At 40.2% G+C, this 27,521-nt stretch overlaps 1 pseudogene; it reads right to left on the bottom strand.

Moving 5' to 3' along the window:
• Positions 1-19,098: 19,098 nt before the first annotated feature.
• On the bottom strand, positions 19,099-20,079 carry LOC122489105 (annotated as a pseudogene).
• Between the last annotated feature and the right edge of the window lie 7,442 nt (positions 20,080-27,521).

Here is a 27,521-nt window from a genome sequence, read left to right as displayed (position 1 = left end):
ATGGCTGTGAACCGTGGAGCCCACACTCATACCAACTAGGGTTTCGATTGGAGCCCCAGCAGGTAAAGAGCATCTGGGCAGGTCACCAACAGCGTTTATATGAGAGCCCATTCATGATCCTGTGCAAGGACAGAAGGATGGAAACTCGTGTCCTTTATGCATCACCTAAGTGCAACCACACACAGAGAAACACACGTGCCCCCCCCCCCACACACACACATACACACACACAACACACTGTGTCAAGTAAAACATTCAGGTTTTTTGCTACTTTTTTCCTCATCATTTGCTTACTTATATGCACTTGAAGAATCAGCTTTCTTGTTAACAATAAAATCAAACTAAAGATGCATGGACAGAATATACACCAAATGGAACTTCCCTGATGTAATTTTCAACACAGCATTTAAAAACTCCATACATATTTTAGATATATTGGTAACTGGTAAGGGAGAAAATAAATATTTAAATTAATAAATATTGATATGATATTAGCATAGAGAGGAAATATCTAATGTCACAGACAATATGGAACAAAGGGAAAGCATGGAGGCATACAATCTGATAGTTTTACACATATGCATTCTCTTCTAACCTGTTACTGAAGGCAAATGTTATTCCCACTAAACATGCATATCTGATGATTTTCCACATGTGCACAGAGTGGGGCGATGCATGTACTACAATAGAATCAAACATCTAGGAATGACTTGGTGGCATCAATAATGAACAATTACATTTAGTTCTTAAATTTTGTGAACTTCCACAGTCTGTTGCATTAGACAATTGACCATATGCAAACCATTTAGCGTTTTTTGCTAAAAAAAAAATTGTCTTGCAATTTGCAAGAACAATTGCAACTGGAAATTAACTTGCCGATTCCTACAGCAACACAGAGACCAAGTTATGTTTCACTCACCTGTATTCACCTTCCTTGTGTATTCAAAGCTGTTTCCCTAACTCCTCTCCAAGTTACTGCCTAAATACAGTTCTGGAGATAGGAACATGGACATGTAGAACCAGTGTCTGCAGTAAATGCAAAGGTTGACTATACCAACACTGGCTCATCCATAACTTTTTTTAAGGAAAAGGACACCTTCTCAGGAAGACTTCACAGGTCTTCATGTGGCACCAGAGATCTGAGCTTTGCCTCTTGGAGGTAGAGGACGAAGGCAGTCACAGACTCGAAGTATAGTGTCCCAAGTACGATGACCTGTCTGTGCGACTTGAGACCCTTACAAGCATGTGAGAGGGTGCCTTGATTCTGAAATCTGGCTGGGCTTGCACAGAGAATCAAGTCCCTTCCCCTGATGACATCTCTGGGGAACGGATGCTCCACACTCTTAATGAGCCCACGTCACTGAGCTGCCCAGACATGGCAAACCTCAGGGACAATGACTATGGAGGACAATGCCAGAGGAGACCTAATCTGTCTTTTCTATTAGTCACATATCTCACAGAGGACAAGTAACTCCCTAGACCTCCCCAGCTAACTTAGCTCCCATCTGTGAATGACCTACATGTTTTACAATACACTTAAGATTTTCTTCCTCACAACTGCCCAAAATATGTACATATAAATATGTAAGGAAGAATCCATTCACTTGCTTAATTTTAAATGTAAATATGTAAATACATTTTTCATTTAATTTCATTCATAACCAATTATACAGGATCACAGAGCTAATAATTAGGCACATCTAATCTTTAGCATGAATATAAAAAAGGGCCACCAAATTCTATCAAACTTCTAATGTGGTTAGGGGGAAAAAACTCAAATTCTGTAAAACACTGTACATTTTGTAACCATTGGTTTTAATGGTGTCCTCAAATAATTTAAAAAATTACCTGCACTGTTAATATGTGTACATGGTTTACTTAAATTCAGCAAGTATTTGCATTTAAGCTCAAATTGATTTTGAGTTTATCAGGAGACTTACAAATACTCAATAAGAAAAATGGAAGAAAATTGATGGGTACTTTGTGGCCATTTCTCAAAGATCCATAACTTTCAGTTTCATTCATCATGTTCTGCCTAAGGAGATAAACTACCTCCTGCTAAAAACATTCTTGGGCTTGGATGTTCTCAGGTATTCACATACCAGGTAGATCCCATCCTGATGGTTATGGGGAGAACTGACATTCTGGATATCCTGAGGAGGGAGAGAATGACAGACCTGCCTGTTCCCAGGCCACACTCAACAGGAAGAAAGGCCCCAAATACATAATCTAACCTTTCACCTAAAGAAGCTAGCAAAGGAACGGCATGAAGCCTAAGGCAAGCAGAAGAAGGGATATAGTAAACATTAGATCAGAAATAAATGATATAGAAATAAAAAACACAGTAGACCAGTTCATTGAAACTAAGAGCTGGTTCTTTGGAAGAATAAACAAAATTGATAAACCTCTAGCCAGACTTCTCAAAAAGAAGAGAGAGGAACCAAGTAAATAAATCATGAATAAAAGAGGAGAGATCGTAACCAGGTTTGTAGAAATACAAACAATTTTAGGGGCGCCTGGGTGGCACAGTCGGTTAAGCGTCCGACTTCAGCCAGGTCACGATCTCGCGGTCCGTGAGTTCGAGCCCCGCGTCAGGCTCTGGACTGATGGCTCAGAGCCTGGAACCTGTTTCCGATTCTGTGTCTCCCTCTCTCTCTGCCCCTCCCCCGTTCATGCTCTGTCTCTCTCTGTCCCAAAAATAAATAAACGTTGAAAAAAAATTTTTTTTAAAAAAGAAATACAAACAATTTTAAGAGAATACTATGAAAAACGATTTTCCAACAAACTGGCCATCTGGAAGATATTGGCAAACTCCTAGAAACTCACAAACTACAAGATCTGCAACATGGCAGAGAAGTAGGGGAATCCATACATCCTGAATCTCTCAAACAAAGTGTAGAGGGCAAAGGACTTTGAACACCAGAACCTGGGAGGAAAAGAGGCTGAATCTACCAGGAAGAAAATGGGAAAGCTGGAGAAAAGATGGGTGGGTGGCTGTGAACAAGAGGAGATAAAAAAAAAAAAGGCCGAGTGGGTACGGAGGGGAGGGACCCCCTTCTGCAGAGAGACAAAAGGAAAAGAAAGAGTGGCCAGGGAAGTGTAGGACTGCATCTGGAGAAGAGAAAGAAAAGGAAAAGGCAGCCGTCTCCCTGGAGTACTGTGGGAAAAGACAAAGCCTGCCTGTGTCAGCCTGTGTCTGCCACCCCCCCCCCCCCCCCCCCGGTGCTCAGCAGCGATGGGGGCGGCTCAGTCACCAGTAGAAGAAGGCGGTCCTCCCTGAAGTGCGGGCAGCACAGACAAAGCCAGCTGGGGCCACAAATCGGCCACACTGAGAGGTGCTCCCCCAGTGCCAGAGTGCACAAAGCGGGACTTTGAATCCTGTGCTCCCGCAGCACAGCGAGGGTGACTCAAACAGAGTCCACCAGGTCTGGCTCCATGGAGAAGAGACTGGGGGAGCACCATTCCCTCCCCCCACCAACACACCACCAAGGCGGGGACTCAGGGATCACTCCCTGGGCCCATAGTGGAGGTGGGTCCAGTTGCCCCAAACCACGCCCCTTTGGACTGGGAAGCTGTCTATCCACCAGAGAGGCACAGACCCCGCAGACAGCTACTCCCCACAAGCGCAGCAGCATTGCCCGGATTCGCTCTAGGTCAATTCTGGATATCTGGATAGATATAGATATAGATATAGATATAGATATAGATATAGATATAGATATAGATATAGATATAGATTATAGATTAGATATAGATATAGATATAGATATAGATATAGATATAGATAGATAGATAGATATTCTTCCCCCCATTTCTCCTCCTTATCTCTTCTCTCCCCTCGGCTGGTTACTCTGGTTACTGGTTTCTCTAAACACACATATTTAATCCATTCTCTTGATACATGTTCTACACCTCCTTCTTTACACTCCTTTCTCTCTCTCTGCATTAAGCCTCTTAGACACTCTGCCTAGTCAATGCTTATTTTTTCTCCTTCCCCCTGCTCTGGTCATTCCTCTCTTTGTATCTGCTCCTCCAACAGCACCGCCTCCACCCCTTCTGTAGGTGTAGTCGGTGCTTGGGGGTTTTTGTTTTACTCCTTAGTGTTTTGTTTTCGTTTATTTGCATGTTTCTGTTATTTATTTATGTGTTTGACTGTTTTTGGCCCCGGTTTGTCTATCTGTTTTCCTTTACAGGGCTACTCCAAGGAACAAATCAAAGCACACTTTGTGGAGGATCCAAAATACCACTATGAGCAGGGTAATAAAATAACCAAAGTCACAACAACACAGAGCAAGTAACAATCTCTAAAAAACACCTCCTGAAGGGCCAGCCCCTGGACACTGTATGGCCCTCTTTTAATAGAGCAGTGCTCACAGGTGCAGAGCACACAACAAGCTTTTAAGACACATAAAGGACAAAAAACTAGCCAAAATGATGAAACAGAAGAATTCTCCTCAAAACAAACTCCAGGAAGTAGCGACAGCTAATGAATTGATCAAAACCAATTTAAGGAAAATAAAGGAACAAGAATTTAGAATAACAGGGGCGCCTGGACGGCTCAGTCGGTTGAGAGTCCGACTTCAGCTCAGGTCATGATCTCGCAGTCTGTGGGTTCAAGCCCCTCATTAGGCTCTGTGCTGACAGCTCGGAGCCTGGAGCCTGCTTCGGATTCTGTGTCTCCCTCTCTCTCTGCCCCTCCCATGCTCATACTCTGTCTCTCTCTGCCTCTAAAACAAATAAAAACATTTTTTAAAAATTAAAAGAAAAGAATTTAGAGTAATAGTCATAAAATTAATCGCTGGGCTTGAAAACAGCATAGAGGACAGCAGAGAATCTATTGCTACATAGACCAAGGGACTAAAAAATAATCATGAGGAATTTAAAAATGCTATAGGGGCGCCTGGGTGGCGCAGTCGGTTAAGCGTCCGACTTCAGCCAGGTCACGATCTCGCGGTCCGTGAGTTCGAGCCCCGCGTCGGGCTCTGGGCTGATGGCTCGGAGCCTGGAGCCTGTTTCCGACTCTGTGTCTCCCTCTCTCTCTGCCCCTCCCCCGTTCATGCTCTGTCTCTCTCTGTCCCAAAAATAAATTAAAAAAATTAAAAAAAAAAAATGGGGCGCCTGGGTGGCGCAGTCGGTTAAGCGTCTGACTTCAGCCAGGTCACGATCTCACGGTCCGTGAGTTCGAGCCCCGCGTCGGGCTCTGGGCTGATGGCTCGGAGCCTGGAACCTGTTTCCGATTCTGTGTCTCCCTCCCTCTCTGCCCCTCCCCCGTTCATGCTCTATCTCTCTCTGTCCCAAAAATAAATAAACGTTGAAAAAAAAAATTAATAAAAAAAAAATGCTATAAATGCAGTGCAAAATAAAATGGAGGCGACTACAGCACAGATTCAAGAGACAGAGGGGAGAATAGGTGAATTAGAAGGCAAAATTATGGAAAAAGAGGAAGCTGAGAAAAAGAAATAAAAAACTCCAAGAGTACAAGGGGAGAATTAGAGAACTAAGTGATGCAGTAAAACGGAACAATATCCATACCATAGGTATTCCAGAAGGAGAAGAGAGAGACAAAGGGGCTAAAGGTATACTTGAACAAATCATACCTGAGAACTTCCCCTATGCGAGGAAGGAAATGGGCATTAAAATGCAAGAGGCACAGAGAACTCCTTTCAGATGCAAGTTGAATCAATCTTCTGCATGACATATCATAGTGAAACTGGCAATATACAAGGATAAAGAGAAAATTCTGAAAGCAGGTAGGGATAAACACGCCCTACCATACAAAGGTAGACACATAAGGGTAGTAGCAGACCTAGCTACTGAAACTTGACAGGCCAGAAGGGAATGGCAGGAAATCTTCAATGTGATGAATGGAAAAAATATGCAGCCAAGAATCCTTTACCCAGCAGGTCTGTCATTCAGAATAGAAGGAGAGATGGTTTTCTCAAACAAACAAAAGCCGAAGGAATTCATCACCACTAAACCAGCCCTACAACAGATCCTAAGGGGGACTCTGTGAGTGAAATGTTGCAAGGACCACAAAGTATCAGAGGCATCGCTACAAGCATGAAACCTACAGACATCACAATGACTCTAAACTCATATCTTTCTATAATAACACTGAATGTAAATGGACTAAATGCTCCAACCAAAATACGTAGGGTATCAGAATGGATTTAAAAAAAAAAAACAAGACCCATCTATTTGCTGTCTACAAGAGACTCATTTTAAACCTGAGGACACCATCAGATTGAAAGTGAGGGGATGAAGAACTATCTGTCACACTACTGGAAGTCAAAAGAAAGCTGGAGTAGCCTTACTTATATCAGACAAACTAGACTTTAAATTAAAGGCTATAACAAGAGATGAAGAAGGGTATTATAAAATAATTCCAGGGTCTATCCATCAGGAAGAGCTAACAATTATAAATGTCTATATGCCGAATACGGAGGCCCCCAAATATATAAAACAATTAATCACAAACATAATCAACCTTATTGATAAGAATGTGGTAATTGCAGGGGACTTTAATACTCCACTTACAACATTGGATATATCATCTAGACAGAGAATCAATAAAGAAACAAGGGCCCTGAATGATACATTGCATCAGATGGACTTGACAGATATATTTAGAACTCTGCATCCCAAAGCAACAGAATATACTTTCTTCTCGAGTGCACATGGAACATTCTCCAAGATAGATCACAGACTGTGTCACAAGACAGCCCTTCATAAGTATAAAAGAATTGAGATCAGGGGCGCCTGGGTAGCGCAGTCGGTTAAGCGTCCGACTTCAGCCAGGTCACGATCTCGCGGTCCGTGAGTTCGAGCCCCGCGTCAGGCTCTGGGCTGATGGCTCAGAGCCTGGAGCCTGTTTCCGATTCTGTGTCTCCCTCTCTCTCTGCCCCTCCCCCCGTTCATGCTCTGTCTCTCTCTGTCCCAAAAATAAATAAACGTTGAAAAAAATTAAAAAAAAAAAAAAAGAATTGAGATCATACCATGCACACTTTCAGACCACAATGCTATGAAACTTGAAATCAGCCACAGGAAAAAGTCTGGAAAACCTCCAAAAGCATGGAGGGGAAAGAACATTCTACTAAAGTATGAATGGGACAACCAAGCAATTAGAGAAGAAATTAAAAGATATATGAAAACAAATGAAAATGAAAATGCAACAATCCAAACGCTTTGGGATGCAGCGAAGGCAGTCCTGAGAGGAAAATACATTGCAATCCAGGCCTATCTCAGGAATCAAGAAAAATCCAAATACAAAATCTAACAGCACACCTAAAGGAAATAGAAGCAGAACAGCAAAGACACCCCAAACCCAGCAGAAGAAGAGAAATAATAAAGATCAGAGCAGAAATAAACAATATAGAATCTAACAAAAACTGTAGAGCAGATCAATGAAACCAGAGTTGTTTTTCTGAAAAAATAAACAAAATTGATAAACCTCTAGCCAGGATTCTCAAAAAGAAAAGGAAGAGGACCCAAATGGATAAAATCATGAATGAGAATGGAATTATTGCATCCAATCGCTCAGAAACACAAGCAATTACCAGGGAATACTATGAAAGATTATATGCCAACAAACTGGACAACCTGGAAGAAATGGACAAATTCCTAAGCACCCACACACTTCCAAAACTCAAATGGGAAGAAACAGAAAATTTGAACAGACCCATAACCACAAATAAATTGAATCAGTTATCAAAATCTCCCAATAAACAAGAGTTCAGGACCAGATGGCTTCCCTGGGGAATTCTACCAGACATTTAAAGCAGAGATAATACTTATCCTTCTCAAGCTGTTCCAAAAAATAGAAAAGGAAGGAAAACTTCCAGGCTCATTCTATGAAGCCAGCATTACTTTGATTCCCAAACCAGACAGAGACCCAGCAGAAAAACAGAATGGCACGCCAATATCCCTGATGAATATGGATGCAAAAATTCTCAATAAGATACTAGCAAATCGAATTCAACGGCATATAAAAAGAATTATTCACCATGATCAAGTGGGATTCATTCCTGGGCTGCAGGGCTGATTCAATATTGGCAAATCAATCAATGAGATACATCACATTAATAAAGGAAAAGAAAAGAACCATATGATCCTGTCAATCGATGCAGAAAAAGCATTTGACAAAACACAGCATCCTTTCTTGATTAAAACACTCAAGAAAATCAGGATAGAAGGAACATACCTCAACATCATAAAAGCCATATATGAAAGACCCACAGCTAATATCATCCTCAAGGGGGGCAAACATAGATTTCCCCCTGATCAGGAACACCACAGGAATGTCCACTCTCATCACTATTCTTTTCCATAGTACTGGAACTCCTAGCCTCAGCAATAAGACAGCAGAAGGAAATAAAAAGTATACACACTGGCAAAGAATAAGTCAAACTCCCACTCTTCACAGATGACATGATACTTTACATGGAAAACTCAAAAGACTCCACCAAAAAACTGTTAGGACTGATTCATGAATTTGGCAAAGTCGCAGGACATAAAATCAACATACAGGAATCAGTTGCGTTTCTATACACCAATAATGAGGCAGCAGAAGGGGAAATCAATGAATTTATCTCATTTATAATTACACCAAAAACCACAAGAAACAGGGATAAACGTAACCAAAAAGATAAAAGATCCACATGCTGAAAATTATAGAGCACTTATGAATAAATTGAAGAAGACACAAAGAATTAGAAAAACATTCCATGCTCATGGGGCACTGGGTGGTTCAGTCAACTAAGCATCCGACATCAGCCCAGGTCATGAACTCATGGTTCATGAGTTTCAGCCCCACATTGGGCTCTGCACTGACGCTTGGAGCCTGGAGCTTGCTTCAAATTCTGCATCTCCCTCTCTCTCTCTGCCCATGCCCCACTCACACTCTGTCTCTCCTTCTCTCAAAAATAAAGACTTAAAAAATTTTTTAATGAAAAAATTACATACTCATCACCGAGTAATCCTCAACAAAGCAGGAAAAAGTATCCAAAGGAAAAAAGACAGTCTCTTTCACAAATGGTATTAGGAAAACTGGGATACAGAAGTGGCATATAGAAGAAAGAAACTGGACCACTTTCTTACACCATACAGAAAATTAAATCCAAAAGGGATGAAAGACCTAAATGTGAGACAAGAAACCATCAAAATCCTAGAGGAGAACACAGACAACAACCTCTTTGACCTGGCCATCGCAACTTCCTACTAGACATGTCTCCAGAGGCAAGGGAAACAAAAGCCAAAATGGGACTTCTTCAACATAAACATCCTTTACATACAAAACTAAAAGGCAGCCTACAGAATTGGAGATGTTTGCAAATGATATATTGGATAAAAGGCTAGTTTCCAAAACCTAAAAAGAACGTGTCAAACTCAACACCTTAAGTTAAATAATCCACTTAAGAAATGGGCAGAAGGGGCGCCTGGGTGGCGCAGTCGGTGAAGCGTCCGACTTCAGCCAGGTCACGATCTCGTGGTCCATGAGTTCGAGCCCCGTGTCAGGCTCTGGGCTGATGGCTCAGAGCCTGGAGCCTGTTTCAGATTCTGTGTCTCCCTCTCTCTCTGCCCCTCCCCCGTTCATGCTCTGTCTCTCTCTGTCCCAAAAATAAATAAACGTTGAAAAAAAAATTAAAAAAAAAAAAAAAAAGAAATGGGCAGAAGACATGAGCAGGCATTTCTCCAAATGAGACATCCAGATGGCTAACAGACACATGAAAATATGCTCAACATCACTCATCATCAGTGAAATACAAATCAAAACCACAATGAGATACCACCTCACACATGTCAGAATGGCTAAAAATAACAACACTCAGAAAACAACAGATGTTAGTGAAATGTGTATAAAAGGGAATGCTCTTACACTGTTGGTGGGAATGCAAACTGGTATAGCCACTCTAGAGAACAGTATGGTGGTTCCTCAAAAATCTAAAAGGAGAACTACCCTATGACCCAGCAATTGCACTACTAGTTATTTACCCATGGGATACAAAAATACAGATTTGAAGGGGTACCTACACCCACAGGTTTATAGTAGCATTATCAACAAGCCAAATTATGGAGAGAGCCTAAGTGTCCATTAACTGATGAATGGATAATAAGTGGTATACACACACACACACACACACACACACACACACACACACACAATGGAATATTACTCGGCCGTCAAAAATAGAGGAATCTTGCCATTTGCAACCACATGAAAGGAGCTAGAGTGTGCTAAGCAAAATAAGTCAGCCATAAAAAGACAAACACCATACGATTTCATTAATATGTGGAATTTAAGAATCAGAACAGATGAACATAAGGAAGGAGGTTAAAAGAGAGAGGGCAACAAATCATAAGAGACTTAAATATGAGAACAAACTGAGAGGGGAGGTGGGTGTGGGATGGGCTAGATGGCTGATGGGCATTAGGAAGGGTACTTGTGATGAGCACTGGGCGTGTATGTAAGTGATGAATCACTGAATTCTACTCCTAAAATCAATATTGCATTGTATGTTAACTAATTAGAATTTAAATTTAAAAATGAATAGAAAAAAAAGATATATAGATATATATAGATATAGATATCCATATATCTATATCTCTTCTTAGATGATATCTATTTATCTATATCTCTTATATATAGATAGATAGATAGATATAGATTTTATATATATAATGTTACTCAACAATCACTGAGAATGGTGTCTTGCCATTTGCAACCACGTGGATGGAACTAGAGTGTTATGCTAAGCGAAATAAGTCAGTCACTCAGAAAAAGACACATATCATATGAGTACACTCATAGGTGGACTTTAAGAAACAAAAAAAAGGAACATATGGGAGGGTGAAAACAATTAAGAAAAAAGAAACAAACCACAAGAGGCTAAAGGAGAACAAACTAAATGTTGATGGGGTGGAGGCAGATGGGGGATGGGCATTAAGGAGGGTACTTGTGATGAGCACTGGGTGTTATATGTAAGTAATCAACCACTGGATTCTACTTCTGAAACAGGGGTGCCTGCATGGCACAGCCAGTTAAGTGTCCAACATCCACTCAGCTCATGGTTCCAGGTCCAAATCAGGCTCCCTGCTCTTGGCAAAGAGCCTCCTTCAGATCTTCCATCCCTCTCTCTTTCTGCCTCTCTCACGCACACTCTCTCTCTTTCAAAATAAACACTTAAGGGCACCTGAATGGCACAGTGGCTTAAGTGACCAACTCTTGATTTCAGCTCAGGTCATGATCTCATGGATCATGAGTTCAAGTCCCACATTGGGCTCCACAGCTCACAGTGCAGAGCCTGCTTGAGACTCTCTCTATCCCTCTCTATCTGCCTCCTCTATGCATGTTGTGTGTGTGTGTGTCTCTCTCTCTCTCTCTCTCTCTCTCTCTCTCTCTCTCTCTCAAAATAAATAAATAAATTTTAAAGAAAAATGAACATTTCAAAACATTCTACTACTGGGGCTTCTGGGTGGCTCGGTCAGTTGAGCGTCCGACTTCGGCTCAGGCCATGATCTCCCAGTCTGTGGGTTCGAGCTCCACATCAGACTCTGTGCTGACAGCTCAGAGCCAGGAGTCTACTTCCCATTCTGTGTCTCCCCCTCTCCCTGCCCCTCCACCACTTGTGCTCCATCTGTCTCTTAAAAACTAAATAAACATTTAAAAAATTTTTAACAAACAAAATTCTAATGAAATAAATCAAAAATAAATCAAAAATTAAAAAAAAATATGGAGGAGCCAAGATTGGAACAGGACAGAAGGCTTTTTTTTTTTTTTGCATCTCTCATCCCTGATATGCAGCCAGATAAACACTAATCCATCTTGCACATCTAGAAAACTTATTTGAGGATTAACACAACAATATGCAAATCCTAAACCACAAACTAAACAGGCACGCAGAGCAGAGAGGTGAACTGGAGGAGAGAGAAGCTACAGAGGGCAGGGAGCTGTTTTTGCTTGTAGGGAAAGGACAGGGGGCAAGGAGAGTACAGGAAAAGCACCCACACACACACTTGAAGCAGCTGGGCTGGAGAGAAAGTGTAAGTGTGGAAACAGGCATAAGGGACTGAACAAAAAAGGGAAAAAGGAGAAAGAAGAGGGGTTAAATTCCATTAAGAATTTATAAACAAGGGAACGCAGAGTTTGAAACTCCACAGCTCAATACCTGGCTGTGCTCTGGTGGGAAGAGTGACCCCAGAAGCAGAAAGCGAGTCCAAGGGGTCCTCTGGTCACATGGGGAGAGGCGGTTCCCCTGCTGAGAGGACATGGGGTAGAGGCTGCATGGCCACCTGACAGCAAAGGTCCCATAGGACCCTGGAGAACAACCACATTTGCTGGTGCTGGAACAAGGTCATTAAGGATGAAGCCTGGCACCAGATGTGTGTTGTGATTTTCCATAATCCCTGAAACGTTGCTGCTACAAGATCATGTAAACTTTTTCTGGGGTGGGTAGGCACCCAGATGGTCTCCAGGCATCAGCAACAGCACGGTCTCACAAACATTCCAGGGAGCCGGCCGGCAATTGCTTGGTGAGACCTTCCCCCAGAGGGTTGGAATAGGTGACAGCTGCAGTCCCTCCAAAGTGAGGGTTTGGGAAACACAGCCACATCCGAGATAAAACTCAGGGGGAGGTGCCACCTGGCAGCCTGACAGCTTGGTCATGGACAGTGTAGAAGCAGGGAGTGGGCAGAAGCTGGAGACAAGGAGGAGACTTGATTGCTGGTCAGGGAGAGTACAGATTCTGATACTAAAGACTGGGTAGTTGGGTGACATCATTTTCACCTCTCCTGCGCATAAACCTCTACACCTACAGGCACCAAAGCAATCCACCCCAGTAAGCTAAGCAGTGCCATCTAGTGGAGAACAATGTCATTACACTAAACCGTGACCAACTGGGCCAACCTCACTCTTCAGGAACACCACCAATATCTCTACCTGCTTAGTTTATGACCTATAAACTGCTTCATAATTTAATTTATAGGGGAAAGTGGATGTAATTTCAATCGTATTTAATTCTGTTCACCGGTCCATCTATTTCCTTTTCTTTTCTTTTCAAATTCTTGAATAAAGGAGAAAAAATTTATTTTTATTTTACATTTTTATTAGAAAGATTTTTCTCTATTTTTTCTACTATAGTTTTTACTTTTGAAAATTTTTTCAATTCCATTTTACTTTATTTCATTTTATTCTATATCATTGTATTCATTTCTTGAAATTGTCAACTTTTTTTTTTCCTTTTTTTTTCTTTTCCTCTCTTTCCCTGTTTTAACTAATCTATCAAGCTTCTTTCAACACCTGACCAAAACACACTTAGGATATAGCATCTTTTATTTGAATTTATTTTGTGTTTTTTTATTTTTTTTTTTTATATCATTAATTCCGTTTCTTCCTTCAAAAAGATGAAATGAAGGAATTCACCCCAAGAAGAAAGAACAGGAAGAATGACAGCCAGGAACTTAATCAACACAGATACAAGAAAGATGTCTGAACCAGAATTTAGAGGCATGATACAAAGAATACTAGCTGGGGGTGAAAATGGATTAGAATCCCTTTTGTGGAGATAAAAGAAGTAAAACCTAGTCAGGATGAAACAAAACATGATATAAATGAGCTGCACTCTTGAATGGAAGCCATGGAAACAAGCATAGATAAATCAGAGCAGCGAATCACTGATACAGGGGACAAGCTTATCAAGAAAAATGAAGGAAAAAAACAGAGAGTCTAAGGCAAAAGAGAATGAAGTAAGATTTAGAGACCCAGTGACTCATTGAAAAGGAATGACATCAGAATAATAGCAGTCCCAGATGATGAAGAGAGAGAAAAAGGGATAGGAAGTTATGTGAGCAAATCATAGAAGAAAACTTTCCTAACCTGGGTAAAGACAAAGACATCAAAATCCAGGAGCACAGAGAACTCCCATTAGATTCAACAAAAAATGACCATCAACAATGTATATCAATTCAAATTTACAAAATACTCAGGCAAAGGAAAGATTCATGAAAGCATAAAGGAAAAAAAGTCATTAACCTACAAGGGAAGACAAATCATGTCATAGCAGACCTATCCATAGAAACTTGGTGGCCAGCAGGAGTGCCAGGATATATTCAACGTGATGAATCAGAAAAATATGCAGCCAAGAAGTTTCCCTGCCAAACAAACAAAGGAGTTTGTGACCACTAAACCAGCCCTGCAAGAAATTTTCAGGGCGACGCTCTAAGAGAAGAAAAGAGCAAACAAACAAACAAACAAAACAAAACAAAACAAAACAAAAACCAAGAAGACCAAAGGCAACAAAGACTAAAAGGAACAGAGAACACCACCAGAAACTCCAACTCCACAGGCACCATAACGGCAATAAATTCATAACTTTCAGGACTCACTATAAACGTCACTGGACTAAATATTCCAATCAAAAGACATAGGGTAACAGAATGGATAAGAGAAGAAGATCCATTTATATATATTTACAAAAGACCCATTTTAGACCTAAAGGCATCTTAATATTGAAAGTAAGGGGATGGAGAAGCATCTGTCATACTAATGGTCACAAAAAGAAAGCCAGAGTAGCCATACTTGTATTAGACAATCTAGATTTTAAACTAAAGACTGTAACAAGAGATGAAGAAGGGCATTATATCATAATTAAGGGATCTATCCACCAAGAAGATCTCACAACTGTAAGCATTTATGCTCCAAATGTGAAAGCACTCAAATATATAAAGCAATTAATCACAACACAAAAAAACTCATTTTAATAACACCATAATAGTAAGGGACTTCAGCACCCCAATGACAGCAATGCACAGATCATCTAGACAGAAAATCAACAAGGAAACAATGGTTATGAATGACACACTACACCGGATGGACTTAACAGATATATTCAGAATATTTCATCCTAATGTACCAGAATACATATTCTTCTCAAGTGCACATGAAACATTCTCCAGAATAAATCACATAACGGGACACAAATCAGCCCTCAAAAACTACAAAAAGATCAAGATGATACCGTGCATATGTTCAGACCACCACACTATGAAACTCAAATCAACCACAAGAAAAAACTGTGGAAACATAACAAACAGTTGGACAGTAAAGAACATTCTACTAAAGAATGAATGGGCTAACCAAGAAGTTAAAAAGGAAGTTGAAAAGCACATGGAAGCCAATGAAAATGATAACACCACAGCCCAGAACCTCTGGGATGCAGAAAAAATATTCATAAGAGGAAACTATATAACAATGTAAACCTTCCCAAAGAAGGAAGAAAGGTCTCAGATACACACCTAACCTGACACCTTAAAGAGCTGGAAAAAGAAGAGCAAATAAAACCAAAAAACAGCAGATAATAGGAAATAATAAAAACAAGAGCACAAATCAATGCTAACAAAAAAAAACAAAAAAAAAATCAGTAGAATAGATTGATGAAACCAGAAGATGGTTCTTTGACAGAATTAACAAAACTGATAAACCCATATCCAGTTTGATGAAAAAGTAAAGGACCCAAATAAATAAAATCAAGAATCACAGAGGACAGATCACAACCAACACAGCAGAAATACAATCAATAATAAGAGAATATTATGAGCAATTATATACCAATGAAATCGGCAATCTGGAAGAAAAGGACAAACTCCCAAGAACATATAAACTATCAAAACTGGAAAAGGAAGAAACAGAAAATTTGAACACACCCATAACCAGTAAAGACAACGAATTAGTAATCAAAAGTCTCCCAAAAAACAAGAGTCCAGGGCCGGTTGGCTTTCGGGGAATTCTACTAGATATTTAAAGAAGAGTTAACACCTATTCTTTTGAAGCCATACCAAAAATAGAAATGGAAGGAAACCTTACAAACTGATTCTGTGCAGCCAGCATTACCTTGATTCTAAAACCAGACAAAGAACCCACACAAAAGGAGAATTACAGAACAATTTCCCTGATAAATATGGATGCAAAAGTCCTCAACAAGATACCAACCAACCAAATCAGACAATGCATTAAACGAATTATTCACCACACCAAGTGGGATTTATACCTGGGATGCAGGGCTGTTTCAACAGCCACAAATCAATCAATGTTATACGTGAAATCAATAAAAGAAAGGACAAGAACCACATGATCATCTCGAAAGACACAGAGAAACCATTTGACAAAATATGGCACACTTTCTTGATAAAAACCTTCAAGAAAGTAGGGATAGAAAATTCATACAAGATTCAAAAAGCCATATATGAAAGACTCACTGCTAATATCATTCTCAATGGGGAAATAGAGAGCTTTCCCCTAAGTTCAGGAACACGACAGGGATGTCCACTCTCACCACTATTATTCAACATGCTATTGGAAGTTTTGGCCTCAGCAATCAGAAGCCACAAGGGAATAAAACGCATCCAAAATGGCCAGGAGGAAGTCACACTTTTACTCTTAGCAATGACATAATACTCTATGTGGAAAACACAACATATTCTACTGAAAAACTGCTAGAACTCATCCATGAATTCAGCAAAGTCACAGGATATAAAATCACTGCACAGAAATCAGTTACATTCCTATACACCGATAATGAAGCAACAGTAAGAGAAATCAGGAATCGATCCCATTGACAAGTGCACAAAAAACCATTAAATACCGAGAAATGCACCTAACCATGAGGTGAAAAAAATATACACTGAAAACTATACAAAGCTTAAGAAATTGAAGAACAAAGAAATGGAAAAATATTCCATGCTCCTGGAATGGAAGAACAAAGATTGTTAAAACATCAATACTCCCCAAAGCAATCTACATATGCAAGGAAATCCCTATCAAAACAACACCAGGATTCTTCACAGAGCTAGAACAAACAATCCTAAAATTTGTATGGAACCAGAAAACACCCCAAATTCCGAAAACAATCTTGAAAAAGAAAACCAAAGCTGGAGGCATCACAATCCAGGATTTCAAATTGTATTACAGCTTAACTGAATGAGCCACCCAGGTGCCTGGGTACAATATGATTTTTGATAAAAGGATTATAATAGAGATCTTCAATGAAGATAACAAAGCTCAGAGAAATTTAGTGAAAACAAGTAGTCAAAGACAAGACAAATGCAGAATTCCAAACTGGCTTAGAATATGGGATTTGATTCCTCCCTCTACAGTGCTCCAACGTCCTACTTGTTTCAAAGCCAAAAAGCAATCATCCCCCAATTAATGGCACCTGCCTCACAGGCTTGTTTTGGGGAATGAATAAACCATGCAAAGCATTCCTGGAAAAAAACATAAGATGTATTACAAAACTGTAATCATCAAGACGGTATGGTACTGACACAAAAACAGACATTCAGATCAATGGAACATAATGGAACCCAGAAAGGGACCCACAATTATATGGCCAATGAATCTTTGACAAAGCAGGAAAAGATATCCAATGGAATAAAGACAGTCTCTTCAGAAGATGGTGCTGTGACAACTGGACAGCGACATGCAGAAAAATGAACCTGGGCCACTTTCTTACACCATACACAAAAATAAACTCAAAATGGATGAAGGACCTAACTGTAAGACAGGAAGCCATCAAAATCCTAGAGGATAAAGCAGATAAAAACCTCTTTGACTTAGGCAGCAGCAACTTCTCACTCAATACATCTCCAGAGGCAAGGGAAACACAAGCGAAAAAGAACTATCAAGAACTCATCAAAATAAAAATCTTCTGGTATTTATCCAAGGGATACAGGTGTGTTTTTTCGAAGGGATACATGCACCCCCATGTTTATAGCAGCACTATCAACAATAGCCAAAGGATGGAAAAAGTCCAAATGTCCACTGATGGATGAATGGATAAAGAAGATGTGGTATATATATATGATGGAGTATTACTTGGCAATCAAAAAGAATGAAATCTTGCCATTTGCAACTACGTGAATGTAATTGGAGGGTATTATGCTAAGCAAAATCAGTCAGTCAGAGAATGACAAATATCATATGACTTCACTCATATGAGGACTTCAAGAGACAAAACCGATGAACATAAGGGAAAGGAAACAAAAATAATATAAAAACAAGGAGGGAGGGGCGCCTGGGTGGCGCAGTCGGTTAAGCGTCCGACTTCAGCCAGGTCACGATCTCGCGGTCCAGGAGTTCGAGCCCCGCGTCAGGCTCTGGGCTGATGGCTCAGAGCCTGGAGCCTGTTTCTGATTCTGTGTCTCCCTCTCTCTCTGCCCCTCCCCCGTTCATGCTTATCTCTCTCTGTCCCAAAAATAAATAAACGTTGAAAAAAAATTTTTTTTTAATAAATAAATAAATAAGTAAATAAAAACAAGGAGGGAGGGGCACCTGGGTGGCACAGTCGGTTAAGCGTCGGACTTCAGCCAGGTCATGATCTCGCGGTCCCTGAGTTCGAGCCCCGCATCGGGCTCTGGGCTGATGGCTCAGAGCCTGGAGCCTGTTTCTGATTCTGTGTCTCCCTCTCTCTCTGCCCCTTCCCCGTTCATGCTCTGTCTCTCTCTGTCACAAAAATAAATAAATGTTGAAAAAAAAAAAAAACAAGGAGGGATACATATAAGAAACTCATAAATATGGAGGACAGAGGGTTACTGGAGGGGGTGTGGGAGAGAGAATGGGCTAAATGGTAAGAAATCTACTCCTGAAATCATTGTTGCACTATATGCTAACTAATTTCAATGTGAATTTTAAAAAATTAAAAATAAAATTAAAAAAAGAAATTTATAAAGGTGTTATACATTCAAAATACAAATAATCTAATTAAAAAATGGACAGAATACATGAATAGATATTCTCCAAAAAGACATCCAGATGGCAAAAAAAACACTTCAAAAGATGCTCAACATCACTGATTATCAGTTAAATACAAATCAAAAACACAATGATATATCACTTCATCCATGTCAGAAAGGCTAAAATCAACAACATACGAACAACAGGTGTTGTCAAGGATATATAGAAATGGGAACTCTCTTGCACTGTTGAATCCATGAATTCAGAGTTTGAACACCCAGTTGCTTAAAACAAAGAGGTAAGGTAATTCTCTTGAGAGTCATCAGGGGATATGTTGGAGGAAATGTGGAGGACACAAAATCTTCAAGCCTCTGACATTGAAGGTCTTCCATGAAGGCTCTTCCCCCCAGTCATACGGAGCCCCTACAGAAAACCTTCTCCATTGCTCCCATCACATCCTTGTTCCGCAGTGTATATATGAAGGGGTTGACCATGGGGGTGATGATGGTGTAGAAGAGAGAAACGAACTTGCCCTGATCCTGGGAGTGGTTGTTGCTGGGCTGCAGGTAAGCATAGATGGCCGTGCCATAGAACAGGGAGACCACCATGAGGTGAGACCCACATGTCCCAAACGCTTTCCTCTGTCCTGCGGCTGACTTTATTCTTAACACTGCCCTGACAATTCGACCATAGGAGAACGTGATTAATGCCACAGGTATGAAAAGAAAGACCATACTGAAAAATAAGATCTCAGACTCATACACAGTGGTGTCAACACAGGCAAGCTTGAGCAATGGGGGAACCTCACAAAAGAAGTGCTCTATTTTATTTCTCCCACAAAGTGGTATGAGAAAAATGAGCACCGTCTCCAATGAGGAGTTGGCAAAACCGGTGAACCACGACGCAGAAGCCATCAGGGCACAGAGACGGGGGTGCATGATCACTGTGTAGTGCAGGGGTCTGCAGACGGCTGCATAGCGGTCAAATGCCATCACCCCTAACAGAATGCATTCTGTGCATCCCAACCATAGAGAGACGAAGAGCTGAGCTACACAGCCAGCGAAGGAGATGGACTTGTCTGCTCCCCTGAGATGAACCAGCAGCTGAGGAACAGTGCTGGTCGTGTAACACAGGTCCAGAAAGCTTAGGTTGGACAGGAAAAAGTACATGGGAGTCTGCAGGTGTGGGTCTAGGCGGGACAACGCAATGATGCTTGTGTTTCCCAGCAGGGTGAGCAGATAGAAGATCAGAAGAACCACAAAGAGGACTCGCTCCAGCTGAGGCCGGTCAGAGAAACCCAGCAGGATAAAGCCAGTGAGAGAACTTCCATTTTTCTGGTCCATTCTTTCTTACCACATGCTTCCTGTCAAGACCAAGTATTTAGCAATTTTTAAAAGAAATCTTCAAAAAAAAAAGTTGGCAGGAAGTGGATTTATCATGTTATAAGACAGGACATGATATTTTATAAGTAACTATTTGAATAAATGATGTACTCATGAAATTGATCAATTAGTTCCAATTTAGTTCCACATTACCACAAAAAGTAAATCATTAACATTTAATGTAAGATAAATCACATAATGGGCCTGTGTCTGCATCAGTCATAGTTACAAAAGGTCTTTTGTAGGCTTAAAGTGCTACAAATATATGTGTGCATTTCAGAGAAAATGGGGATGAGGGAAAAGATGAAGGAAAATCAGAAAGAATAGGAAAGAGATGCAGACAGAGGGAGATTCAGCGTCTTTAAAAGTCTTTTTCTGATGTTTATTTATCTTTGAGAGGGAGATAAAGACAGAGTCCAGGCAGAGGAGGAGAAGAGACAAAAGAAGACACAGACTCTGAGGCCGGCTCCAGGTTTCCAGCTGTCATCACAGAGTCAGACATGGAGCTTGAACAGCAAGATCTTGACCAGAGCCAAAATCAGACCCTTAACTGACTGAGCAACGCAGTACTCCAGATTCATTATCTTTCATATGTGTCTCATAATTCCACACACCTGGAATGCACACCACACATGTCACAGATTATGATACAACATGATCTCTAAAATAAATTCAGTTATAGGAATCTATGCCCTGGAATTTATTTCTACAAAGAATTCAGTTACATTCAACACATCGCTACTAATTCTGCATACAAACATATATCAGGTTTCTTTTTGTGTGTATGGTAGTCAAACAATTAAATACTCAATCAGAGAGAACCTGACAACACCACCATTCAAACAGTTTTTAACTTTTGCAAGATGCTTAAAATTACCATACCAATTTAACAGGAACTCTGAAAATTCATTGGCTAAGCAGAGTCCTTTGGAATCAGAATTCTAAAATACAGTGGTTAGCACTTTCCTCTTCCTTCTGCCGATTTCTGTTTCACACATTACTCCATTTAGCATTCAAAAAATTCCTGAAAGAGGTAGGATTACTCCACATCACCATTCTAATCAGAACATTTTAAATCATTATCCAAATGTGTAATCTATGTACAAAGTGTAATGCTTTGCATCACTTCCAATGATAAAATAATTACTTGGGTAAATATATAAAGACAGATACATTCTCAAAGCAATGACAGCTCAAAGAGCTATAATGCAAAACTTATCATAGTACAAGGAAAGGCATAAAGGAAAGGATATATTGGTATTATACAAACTCTCCGACACCCATGTATATTATATTAAAGATCACCATTCTGGAATCTAGCTTGCAGAGATAGTCACACTAGATCAAACTTAAAGCTATGCCAGCTCTAAGGCTCTAAGGCTCGTCTGATGACCTTTTCCACCCAACTGCGCAGTACTGAATGAGCATAGTAACATACAAATGAAAGAGCATCAGGGCACGAGTATTTCAGTTCTTTCATATTCAGAAGGGTAGGCATCCAGTACATTTCTGACTCTTCCAAGAGTTTTAAAATATGAAGGCAAGTTTCTTTCAAACCAATGTGTGAGAGAAACGGGTACAAAACTGGCATAAAATAAATGGTCATAGAAATGGAATAAAGGATGTGGCAATTCACACTGTTTTATACCTCCTTTGATTTCCTATAAAGATGTGACCAGGGTATCCACAAAACAAAATCTATGTGCCAACAGTTTCTTAATAGAATTAATTACAAAGGTATCGGGGACAGTCTAAATGTGCAACAACAGGGAATATCCCCACACTCACACCTTCTCAGAAGAGCAAATAAAAACAAACCGTGGTTCGTTCTCATGTATACGTGCACAAATATACATACATACATCTGAAACACATTGCTGACACATTTTTATTTCTTTAATTTTTAAGTATATTTATTATCATTATTTTGTGAGAGAGAGACAGAGAGAGAGAGAGAACAAGCAGGGGAGGGACAGAGTGAGATGGAGAGGGAGAGATGTAGAGACAGAGAGACATAATCCCAAGCAAGCCACTCACTATCAGCACAGAGGCTGACCTCACACCCCTGAGACCATGACCTGAGCTGAAATCAAGAGTCAGAGGCCTAACAAACTGAACCACCAAGAGCCCCCACTGACAAACTCTTTAATGTGCCTGATAAAGGAAACACTCACCAAAGTGAAGGGGGGCAAACATAAAATGCTAACTCATCCAAACAAAATACCAATATACTATTGCACCATTAGAATAAAAAATGATATATTTTAACACTATCATTTCGATAAGGACTAGGAAGACAGTTGAGAAAAGATAAAGAGTTGGTGAAATGAACTTGTACAAATTTCTTGCTGCTTTACAGGGGTTAATGTGTGGGTTTTAATATATTTATATATATAATATATATTAATAATATATAATATTATATTATTATATAATTATAACATAATTATATATATTATAATATGTATATTATATACACACACATATATATAATTAATATAAACATATGAATGCAGACTGCAGCTGTCATGAAATGATATCATACAGGAAAATCCATTTCTAAAAATTACACATAAATTATTACTTTGCATACAAAAAACAAATACTAGAAAAGGACATGTGTTATGTATAGAAAGAGAGAAAAAATTATTAGTTAAAATAAAAACAGATTCTGCAAAACAAAACAAGTGGTATTCTATGTAATAATTACCATCAAAAAAAGTATATAATTGAAATGACACCTCACAAGAACTCAATTTACAATAACGAGCAAACAGGCATCAAATGAAAGACGTGAAATGCTTACTACTGACAGACCTAAGGTAATAGAGCAATTACCCTAAGTGTTCAATGCTACATGTAACTCTAAACATTTCGGTGGAAGAATACATATTCCACAAAACCAGATGCTCAGTATGCATACTACACAGTTTAAAGACAAAAAACTTCAATATAATATCTCCATTTAAGATATTTCAAATATATAACATTCACTGATATATTTGGCATACACATGCTGCCCTATCTGGTTCCTGAATGAATCCGGAAAAATTGCAGGCAAGATTTCCGCAGCCTGAGTGCTACGACTGAATCGCTGTTGCTTGCTTGATGCTTCTATCCCATGGGTCTGAGCTGACCTCAGACATATGAGAACAGGCCCTGGATGATGAGGGAGGATGAGCAAATGAGGGGAATGCAGCCATCACTACATAGGAAATGACAGATGTGATGAACACTGACAGGGCTGTAGGGCAGGTTCTGTGGAAGAAGACAACGAAGTAGGATTTCCACTGCAGGTTGTTTATTCAGGGAATGCTCTCGGGATAAACGGGGTGAGGGAAGGAAAACAGCAGAGAATATTGCTAAGCAAGGATGTGGCCTCCAGTGGAATAGAGCAGGAGCCTGATCCCATGAGAAGCTGGCCAGAACTCTCCAGCAGAACCATCCACCTGTGATGGTAGAAATACTCTGTCCTCACTGTCCAATACTATGCCCACTCTCCACCTGTCATGCCTGAGCATTTAAAATGCTCTAGCTATGAATCTCAGGGTGCCTGGGTAGCTCAGTCAATTAAGCATCCAACTTATGCTCAAGTCATGATCTCATGGTTCATGGGTTCGAGCCCTACATCAGGTTCAGTTCTGACAGCTCAGAGCCTGGAACCTGCTTTGGATTCCATGTCTCCCTCTCTCTCTGTCCCTCCCCTGCACGCTCTCTCTCTCTCAAGAATAAACATTACAAACATTTAAATATAAATAAATAAATAAATAAATAAATAAATAAACCCTAGCTAAGAAACTGAACTTTACGTTTTATTTAATTTTAATAAATTTGAATTGAAATAGCTTCCTGTGGAGACTTATTACTGTATTGAACAGAACGGCTCTGTAGCATGGATTGCATCAGATTTAGTCCTGCCTTGGCACCTTCTGTACATCCCATAAGTCTGTCACTAGCTGTGAGCTGCCCCCACCATGTTCTCCACATCACCTGGCACCATAGCTCCCGTTCAGCTGAGGGCAATTCTGTAACGAAGGGAATGGCTGTGAACCTTGGAGCCCACACTCATACCAACTAGGGTTTGGATTGGAGCCCCAGCAGGTAAAGAGTGTCTGGGCAGGTCACCAACAGCGTTCATACGAGAGTCCGTTCATGATCGTGTGCAAGGATAGAAGGATGGGACCTACTGTACTTTACACATCACCTTAAGGCAATTACACATACACACACACAAAAAAAACACATACACACACAAACATACAGACATGCACACACACACAACACGCTGTGTCATTTCCCTAATTCATCACTCAAGTAAAACATTCAGGTTTTTCACTACTGTTCTCTTCATCATTTTGCTATTTGTATGCAGTGGAAGGATCGGCTTTCTTGTTAACAATAAAGTCAAAATAAAGATGCATGGACAGAATATACACCAAATGGAACTTCTCTGATGTAATTTTCAACATACCATTTAAAAACTCCATACATATTTTAGATATTTTGGTAACTGGTAAGGGAGAAAACAAATATTTAAGACAATAAATGCCGACAATAATTTTTCAGCATAGAGAGGAAGTATTATCTAATTTCACAGACAATATGGAACAAAGGGAAAGCATGGAGGCATACAGTCTGATAGTTTTACACATAGGCATTCTCTATCAACCTATTACTGAAGGCAAATGTTATTCCCACTAAACATGCATATTTAATGATTTTCCACATGTGCATAGAGTGGTGTGATGCATGTACTACAAAAGAATCAAATGTCTACGAATGACTAGAGGCATCCATCATGAACAATTACATTTAGTTCTTAAATTTTGTGAACTTCCACAGTCTGTTGCATTAGACAATTGGCCACAGGCAAACCATTTAGCTTTTTTGTTTGTTTGTTTCTTTTGAGAACAATTACAACTGGAAATAAACTAACTTGCCGATTCCTAGAGCAACACAGAGAAGAACTTATATTTCACTCATCTTTATTCACCTTCCCTGTGGATTCAAAGTTATTTCCTTACCTCCATTCCAAGTCACTGCCTAAATACAACTTTGGGGATAGGAACACGGACATGTAGAATCAGTGTCTGCAGTAGATGCAAAGGTTGACTATACCAACACTAGGTCATCCATAATTTTTTCTTAAGGAAAAGGACACCTTCTCAGAATGATTTCATAGGTCTTCATGTGGCACCAGAGATCTACACTTTGCCTTTCAAAGGTAAAAGATGAAGGCAGTCACAGACCCTCCGTATGGTGTCCCAAGGACAATGACCTGCCTGTGTGACAGTAAGACCCTTAGAAGCAGGCCAGAGGGTGCCATGACTCTGAGCTGTGGCTGGGCTGGCACAGAGAAACAAATCCCTTCCCCTGTTGATGTCTCTGGGGAATGGATGCCCCACGCTCTTAATGAGCCCACGTCACTGAGGTGCCCAGACATGGCAATCCTCAGGGACAATGACTATGGAGGACAATGCCAGAGGAGACCTAATCTTTCTCTTCTATTAGTTCACATGTCTGATAGAGGACAATAACTCCCTAGACCTCCCCAGCTACCTTAGCTCCCACTTGTGAATGACCCAGATGTTTTATAAACCTTTAAGATTTTTTTCCTCACAATTGCCCAATATATTTACATATAAACATGTAAGGAAGAATCCATTCACTTGCTTAATTTCAAATGTAAATATGTAAATATATTCTTCATTTAATTTCATTTATGACCAATTATACAGAATCACAGAGCTAATAATTAGGCACATTCTAATCTTTAACATGAATATAGGGGCGCCTGGGTGGCGCAGTCGGTTAAGCGTCCGACTTCAGCCAGGTCACTATCTCGCGGTCCGTGAGTTCGAGCCCCGTGTCGGGCTCTGGGCTGATGGCTCGGAGCCTGGAGCCTGTTTCCGATTCTGTGTCTCCCTCTCTCTCTGACCCTCCCCCTTTCATGCTCTGTCTCTCTCTGTCCCAAAAATAAATAAAAACGATGAAAAAAAAATTTAACATGAATATAAAGGAAGGCCACCAAATTCTACCTATCTTCTAATGTGGCTAGGGGGAAAAAACTCAAATCCTCTAAAACATTTTACAGTTGATAGCCATTGGATTTAATGGTGTCCTCATAATTTAAAAAATTACCTGTGTTGTTAATTTGTGTACATGGTTTATTTAAATTCAGGTAGTCTTGGGCATCTGGGTGGCTCAGTCAGTTAAGTGTCTGACTTCGGTCATGATCTCGCTGTCTGTGAGTTCAAGCCCCACGTCAGGTTCTGTGCTGACAGCTCAGAGCCTGGAGCCTGTTTCAGATTCTGTGTCTCCCTCTCTCTCTGACACTCCCTCATTCATGCTCTGTCTCTCTGTCTCAAAGATAAATAAACGTTTTAAAAAAACTTAAATTCATCTAGTCTTTGGATTTAAGCTCATATTCATTTTGAGTTTATCAGGAGACTTACAAGTAATCAATAAGAAAAATGTAAGAAAATTGATGGGTACTTTGTGGCTCTTTCTCAAAGATCCATAGTTTCCAGTTTCGTTTATCATGTTCTGCCTAAGGAGATAAACTACCTACTGCTAGAAATATTCTTAGACTTGGATTTTCTCAGGTATTCACATACCAGGTAGATGCCCTCCTGATAGTTATATGGAGAACTGACACTCTGGGTGTCCTGAAGAGGGAGGGAATTACAGACCTGCTATTATGCTTTTCTCCTCAGGCCTCACTCAGGAGGCAAGAAAGGTCTCAAAACACAATCTAACCTTGCACCTAAAGAAGCTAGAAAATGAAGAACATAGGGGTGCCTGGGTGGCTTAGTCGTTAAGCATCCGCCTTCGGCTCAGGTCATGATCTCGCGGTCCGTGAGTTCGAGCACTGCTTCGGGCTCTGTGCTGACAGCTCAGAGCCTGGAGCCTGCTTCAGATTCTGTGTCTCCCTCTCTCTCTGACCCTCCCCCATTCATGCTCTGTCTCTGTCTCAAAAATAAATAAACATTAAAGAAATCTTTAAAAATAAAATGAAGAGCTGGCACAAAAACAGACACATAGACCAATGGAATAGAATAGAAACCCCAGAACTAGACCACAAATGTATGGCCAACTCATCTTTGACAAAGCAGGAAAGAACATCCAATGGAAAAAAGACAGCCTCTTTAACAAATGGTGCTGGGAGAACTGGACAGCAACATGCAGAAGGTTGAAACTAGACCACTTTCTCACACCATTCACAAAAATAAACTCAAAATGGATAAAGGACCTAAATGTGAGACAGGAAACCATCAAAACCTTAGAGGAGAAAGCAGGAAAAGACCTCTCTGACCTCAGCCGTAGCAATCTCTTACTCGACACATCCCCAAAGGCAAGGGAATTAAAAGCAAAAGTGAATTACTGGGACCTTATGAAGATAAAAAGCTTCTGCACAG

Source organism: Prionailurus bengalensis, chromosome B2 (assembly GCF_016509475.1).
Source record: "Prionailurus bengalensis isolate Pbe53 chromosome B2, Fcat_Pben_1.1_paternal_pri, whole genome shotgun sequence".
Taxonomy (NCBI): Eukaryota; Metazoa; Chordata; class Mammalia; order Carnivora; family Felidae; genus Prionailurus; species Prionailurus bengalensis.
The sequence above is the reverse complement of the archived record's forward strand: the minus strand, read 5'-3'. Positions and strand labels throughout refer to the sequence as shown.